Source organism: Cnephaeus nilssonii (assembly GCF_951640355.1).
Source record: "Cnephaeus nilssonii genome assembly, chromosome: 6".
NCBI classification, from domain to species: Eukaryota; Metazoa; Chordata; class Mammalia; order Chiroptera; family Vespertilionidae; genus Cnephaeus; species Cnephaeus nilssonii.
Window position 1 is genome coordinate 41,300,611 of NC_137077.1, and position 7,485 is coordinate 41,308,095.

Below are 7,485 nucleotides of genomic sequence, written 5' to 3' on the forward strand. Positions count from 1 at the left end.
CTCCCAACAGCCCCTCCCTGCCAACCTGGTCGCCCCCAACTGCCCCTCCCCACCAGCCTGGTCGCCCCTAACTGCCCCCCACCGGTCTGGTTGTCCCTTACTTCCCCCCCTGCCAGCCTGGTTGCTCCAAACCGCCCCCCTCTGCTGACCTGGTTGCCCCTCACTGCCCCCCTCTGCAGGCCTGGTCGCTCCTAACTGCACCACCCCTGACAGCCTGGTTGCCCCCAATTGCCCCCCCACTGGCCTGGTTGCCACTCACTGCCCCCCTCCCCGCCAGCCTGGTTGCCCTTCACTGCCCCCCATGCCGGCCTGGTTGCCCCCAACTGCCCCCTCCTGCTGGCCTGGTTGCCCCTCATGACCCCCCCCCCCCCCCGCCAGCCTGGTCACCCTCACTGCCCTCCCTGCCATCCTGGTTGCCCCATGCAGCCTGCTGTTCAGTCATTTGGTCACCCCTCACTGCCCCCCCTGCTGGCCTGGTCGTGCCACACAGCCTGCTGTTCAGTTGTTTGGTCATCCCTCACTAACCTCCCTGCTGGCCTTGTTGCCCCACGCAGCCTGCTGTTCAGTCGTTACTGTGAGGGCGTCCTGACCAATTTGCATACTACCCTTTTATTAGTATATATTAGGACAGGAATTTGATTTCTAAAAAATAGAGAGAGTATTGAGTCAATTGTGGATAAGCAAGGGCTGGGTGATTTCAACTAATACCTAGGTTTTGCAGTGAGTAGTTAAATTAATTAATTGTCAGCTCTTAATTATGTTATGTATTTTTTATAAATTATTTTATTTAATGGCCACACACACAGAATTGTTATACATCAATGTTTTCCAAAATAGTTAGGGTATCAGATATCTTTAAAAACAAAAACAAACAGATAAAAAACAAAAACAGTTGGAAGGGTTTCAATTCCTTTGTCAAACTAGTTAATGAATGCTAAGATGACCAAAATAATGTCATACTTTACAGCAGGGTTTCTTGAAAGTATTAACCATGCTGATCTCTAAAAGAGAGGTTATATTTAGCAGTGTTACCTAAGCATATTTAACCATAGGCTCCTATTAAAAGATTCATCAGTGTTCTTTGAGAAACGCTAGCCAGCCAGTGTTCATTGGATTGACCCGAGAAAAAGAGATTAGTCCATTTGAGGGTATAGATGCCATTGAGAACACCTCTAAAGCTTTGGCTCCCCCGTGAAAAACACCCCATTCATATACAAAGAAATATAAACATGACTTTGTAACAGGAGTAGGGAATAAGAGATCTTGAAATTCAGAGAGCTTTTAGATATTTAGAGGTTATTAGTTATATAAGTACTAGAGGCCTGGTGCATGAAATTCATGCACAGTTGGGGTCCCTAGGCCTGGCCAGCAATCAGGGCCTATCAGGGCCATCTTGTCCTGATCCAAGCCAGACATCACTTTTACAATCCGGGACTGCTGGTTCCTAATGACTGGCCTGCCTGCCTGCCTGATTGCCCCTAACCACTTCTGCCTGCCAGCCTGTTCTTGCCCCCAACCACCCTCCTCTGCCAGCCCGGTCACCCCCAACTGTCCTCCCCTGCTGGCCCAATTGCCCACAACTGCCCTCCTCTGCCAGACTGGATGTCCCAACTGCCCTCCCCTGCCAGCCTGATCACCCCCAACTGCCCTCCCCTGCCAGCCTGGTTCCTCACAACTGCCCTCCCCTGCTGACCTGGTCACCCCCAACTGCCCTCCCCTGCCAACCTGATCACTCCCAACTGCCCTCCCCTGTCAGCCTGATGGCCCCCAACTGCCTTCCTCTTCCAGCCTGGTCAGCCCCAACTGTCCTCCCCTGCCAATCTGGTTGCCCCCAACTGCCCTCCCCTGCAGGCCTGGTCGCCCCCAACTGCCCTCCCTTGCCGATCTGGTCGCCCCTAACTGCACTCCTCTGCAAGCCTGGTCTCCCCCCCCCTACTGCCCTCCCCTGTAGGCCTGGTCATCCCCAACTTCCCTCCCCTGCTGACCTGTTCGCCCCCAACTGCCCTCCACTGCCGGACATCTTGTGATGGCCATCTTGTGGTGGCCATCTTGTGGTGACCATCTTGTGACGATGTGGGGCGGCCATCTTGTAATGACATGGGGCAGCCATCTTGTGATGACATGAGAGTGCAAGGGTGCGAGGGCCACCTAGGCTTTTATTAGTATAGATGCCACAATTTATTTAGACATTCTACTTTAATGAACACTTGAATTGTTTTTAGTTTTTGTTTATTAAAAATAATGTTATTATGAATATATGTGAACACATCATTAGGTGTATAAATGTACATATTTCTGTTGAAAATATGAAGTGTAGATTGTGTTCTGGCTTGTATCATTTCTATTAACTCTCTCTTGTCTCTCAGCCTTATTGCTACTACTTAAAAGGTATTATAACATTTTCCTCTGGCTTCTTTTAGAAAGTGTGTATATTCCCTTTTAGTAGATACTTCCAAATACTTTTTCTAAGATCTTGAAGCTATATAAGTAGATCTATACAAGTTTAGAATTGTTATACTGTAAGGTAGAATGACATTTTTATGTTATGTAGCTCTAGATTTCTCTTACCTCAAAGTTTATTTTGTTTGATATTATTATGAAAATACTAATGTTCTTTGAAAGTTAGTGTATGCAAAGTTATCTTTTTCCATTTATTTTCAGTTTTTACATAAGTTAAAATAAAAAGCATCTAACTAGATATTGTTGTTTTATCCAGTCAATTATATTCAATATTATCTTTAATTTTTAATAAAATGTTTAGCCTTATTAATTCAAATATAATTGGTGATATATCTTATATTAAAGCTACAATTTTATTACTCATTTTCTCTTTGTCACATTGTTATATGTCCCATTTTCTCTATTTTCTTGCCTTCATTGGAATAATTTATTACTGTTGTTATTTTCTCCTATATGTTATTATATTTATTATTTTATTCCATATTATCATAGGGGCTAAAATATACATTGTTAACTTATTAAAGTCTAATATATCTAACACTTCAAACCATGGAAGGAACTTAGAACATTTAACTCCATTTACCCATTTTTATGTTGCAGTTTATATGTGTTAGTACATGTATTTTGAATATCCAATGGCTTTATTTTTATTGTCTTACAAATCATTATCCATTTGGACTTATCCACATATTTATCCTTTTTATTATTCTCCATTCTTTTTTACACCACTCTGTTCTATTAAGGATAATTTTCCTTCCACCAGAACAAACCCCTTTTAGATTTTTTTTTAGTTCAGGGAATAGTGATGAATAGTTCTCTTATTATTTTTTATAATGCTTCCATTTGCCTTCATTTTTTAACAGCTTAATTGAGATATAATTGACCAAAAATAAAGCTGAAGATATTGAGTTTATAGTGTGCAATTGATACGTTTGACATATGTATACACCTATGAAACCATATCACAATCAAAAGAGTAAATCCATAAATCCCCAAAGTTTCCTTATGTCCTGTATTATCTCCTTCCTGCCCCTAACTGCTCTCCTATCCCATCCAACCACTAATCTGCTCTTTGTCACATTAGCTTGACTTTTCTAGAGTTATGTATATATGGAATAATGCAAGCATATATTCTTTTTGTCTGGCCTCTTTCACTCAGCATAATTCAGAGCATCTATTTTGTATTTCGATAGTTCATTAATTTGAATTGCTGAGTAATATTACATTGTATAGATATACCTCAAAGTATCTATCCATTTACTGTTAATGGACACTTGGGCTGTTTCCAGTTTAAGGCTAATACAAATAAAACTACTCTAAAAATTTATGTATAAGTATTTATATGGGCACTTGCTTTCATTTTTCCTAGGTACAGAGCTAGGTATAGAATAGTTTATTTATATAGTATGTATATGTTTACTTTCTGAGAAACTGTCAAACTTTGTCTAAGTGGTATGCTGTTTTATACTCACACCAGCATTGTATGAGAGTTCCAGTCATTCCATATCCTTGCCAACACTTAATATGATTGGCTGGTTTAATTTTGCCATTCCAATACGTTTTTAGTGAGATATAATTGTGATTTGTTGTTGTTTTTAAGATTCTTTTATTGATTTTTAGAGAGAGAGGAAGGGAGAGGGAGAGAGAAACATGGATGTGAGAGCAAATCATTGATCAGCTGCCTCCTACACTCCCCCTACCAGGAACTGAGCCCTCAACTTGGGCATGTGCCCTGACTGGGAATCAAACAGGCAGCCTTTTGGTGCAGGGGATGACACCCAACCAACTGAGCCACACCGGCCAGGGCTCATTGTGGTTTTAATGGTCACTCCCCTAATGATTAATGATGTCAAGCTCCTTTTTGTGTTCTTATTAGATGCCTGGTGCACACACCCTCTCGCAGTCCAGGACCCCTCAGGGGATGTCTGCCTGCCAGCTTAGGCCCGTTTGCCAGAGGGAACGGGCCTAATCCGACAGCTGGAAATTCCTCTCACAGTCCGGGACCCCTCGCTCTTCACTGCCCGCCTGCTCACTGCTCCTTACCACTCCGCTCGCTGCTCCTCAATGCTGCCATGGAGGCAGGAGAGGTTCCCGCCACTGCCACTGCACTCGCCAGCCGTGAGCCCTATCTTTCTGTGTAGTTGTCTGTGGGCCAACTGCTGTCTTCCTTCTTACTTAGGGCAAGCAGCATGTGAGGGCAGAGTGTGCTGTCGTGGAACGCAGAGGGCTGCCCGGAGCTGAGGGGAGTGGCCGGACCCACGGGGTGAGAGGTGGACACAGAGGATGCTATCTCACCCAATTGTGAGGTGGGCTGGTTGGCCTTCATCTGCCTGACCCCATCCAGGGAGGGACCGAGCAGGGTGTCCGCCTGTCCATTCTCCATCCTTCCATCTGTGACACCTGTCACCCTTGCCAGGCCTCCCCCAAAGTGAGTTCAGCTCAATTCCTGAATGTAAAAGGGCACCTGGGGGGGAGTTGGGCCTCCATTCCAGTGCCCCCTGATTCCCAGTGACAGGATCTGGTCCACAGGACCTGATCTCAGGATGGTGGCCACAGCTGCAGAACATGGATCTGTTTCAAGAAAAGTTGGGGCCCTAACTGGTTTGGCTCAGCGGATAGAGAGTTAGCCTATAGACTGAAGCGTCCAGGTTCGATTCTGGTCAAGGGCATGTACCTTGGTTGCGGGCAAATCCCCAGTGGGGGGTGTGCAGGAGGCAGCTGATTGATGTTTCTCTCTCATCGATGTTTCTAACTCTCTATCCCTCTCCCTTCCTCTCTGAAAAAATCAATAAAATATATTTTTTTAACAAGTTGGGAATGCAGACTTTTGTATGAGCCCCTATTCCAAAAGGTGGCAGTTTATTCACATTGTGGCAAAGACACCTTCAAGAGTAACATAAGTGGGTAAAGTTAGGGCCAAACTGGGCCATTTCCTCATCCAATCTCTCTGAGGCGCGTGGGCAGAACCAAGTCTCAGCTCGTCACTGGACACTTCCGGGGTTATTTTAAGCCTAAAGGACAGTAGTCTGTCTCCATTCTTGTTCTTTGGGATTTTTTTTATCATCGGATAAAAGGATACGTACATTGGGGCAATCCTCTCGAGATACAATATTCCAGTTGCACCCATATGACGATGACAGCACCCCTCAGAGGGAGGGAGCCAATAAATGGGGAGCAGGGAATTCTGAAAACCAAAATGATGACAGAGTTGCTAAGCCTTTCCTTCATGAGTCTGACACCCCTCTTCAGGCGGCCTGCAGGCCGGGAGTCTGCTGGACCTTTACCACTTGATGTCCTGGCCGGCTGCCCCTGGGCCCTGCCAGGCGGTGGGCAGGGCCACCTGGGCCCAGAAGGAGTCGCCCCCCCCCCCCCCCGCCCCGCCCCAGCCACTCCTGGTACAGCTCCTGCACATGGGCGCTGGTCTCTGGGGGCCACACCGGGATGGCAGCATAGATGCCTTCCATCTGCCGCAGCAATGCCCTGTCTGTATGCCTGTCCTCCGCCTGGGCCTGGCCCCTGCCGCTTAGGCATGCCTGGTGCAGGCCAGGACCTCCAGAAGTGGCAAGGGAACTTGCCCTCTACAGCTTCAGGACCACTCGGGATGTTTCGAAAGCCGTAAGCAACCTCAAAGCGTAGCAGAACCTCTCCGTCCCTTTCAAGGGTGACCTCCTAGAAGTCTTTGTTCCTCAGGGTGCGGTAGGTGAGCACCCCCACGTCCTCGTTGAACAGCTCCTTGGCCATGGGCATGAAGATGTGCGCCAGGTACCCGTCGGAGCTGGCACCCTCGTGGAGCCTCACCTCCTCCTCCTTCATGTCTCCAAACAGAGTGTCCATGGCGGTGGTGTTTGAGGCAAGGTCACTTTGCTCCATTATCTGGACAATTTCACCTGAGGTTAACACACAGTCAGCACAGTGGGAACTATGTAAAGCTGTGGGAACATCTTCTCAAAGGGCCTCCAGTTTCTTGTCATAACCCGGGGCCACAATGACGTGGAAAATCTTGTCTGGGGACAGGTTCCGCCATCTGGTGAAGCAATCCTTCACCAGAGAGCCCATGATCTGCTGGGGAGACTTGGCCGTGCAGAGGTGGGGGTGATGGGGTGACCCAGCACACGCTCTGCATATCGGTCCCAGCCGGGCAGACAGAGGTCAGCATGGGTAGCCGGGGCTCTTCCTCACGGTGCTGGGAGTACCGACGCACAAATTCCTTCTGAGTCTCCAGGATGCTGAAGTCCACAGCTATCTTCATGTCAAAGACAGTGTGCCCCAAGGCTTTTGAGAAAGCCACAGAGCCCTCTGGATGCATCAGTGACACTGAAGCTGAATTTAGCAGCAAAATAAGGCAGAGATTGAGGACACACGGACTCTGCCAGCACCTTGTGCTGTGAGGTGTCACATTTCTTATTAAGGTTCAGAACACGGAAGAAGTCCTCGGTGTTCTGTTGAGAAACTTGGACTCCTTCCTCTGTGGTCACACAACTGTCACACACCAGGCAGTCACTCAGAAATATCTTGGCATTGGCCAACTTATGGAATTCTCCCTTCTCTCCGTACTCCTGAGCCGGACTCCGGACGGTGACTGCGGCATTCTCTTGGTCATCGGTTTTTGTTTTTTTACTACATTCCTTCCGTGTGCAGTGATCACACTTCATCTGGAGCGGGGCAGGCGGGGGCCAGCTCAAGTGACCTGGAGGAAACACGGGAAGAGCAGTCAATCGCCGCTGGTCACCCCTGGCGCTGCTGGTGGTATCCTTTCTTCCTTGTGGAGCGTCTAGGGAGGGGAAGCGCCTGCAGTGCCCGAGGCCGAGTTCAGGAGGCCGGCAGCGCTGTCGGGATCGTGCCAGCAATGCTGGTCCATTGGTGCCTGGCTTGTCCTCTGAAGATTGTACCTGCAGGACTACTAAGGAAGCCAGTCCCCAGTTCCACCCCACCTCCACCACCAATTGATTGGAGTCTGAGGGCGGGAGAAGGGACCAAGAGGCCTGCCTGCCAGCTGCTCACCAGTCCCCACCACACCACTCACTC

General features: G+C 47.8%; 1 pseudogene across 1 annotated transcript; it reads right to left on the bottom strand.

The window, feature by feature from the left end:
• Positions 1-3,324: 3,324 nt before the first annotated feature.
• LOC307102106 (nuclear prelamin A recognition factor-like) lies at positions 3,325-7,112 on the bottom strand (annotated as a pseudogene). Its single transcript has 2 exons — positions 5,848-7,112; positions 3,325-3,409 (listed from the first exon to the last, which is right to left on the bottom strand). The product of its transcript is annotated as a nuclear prelamin A recognition factor-like (transcript).
• Between the last annotated feature and the right edge of the window lie 373 nt (positions 7,113-7,485).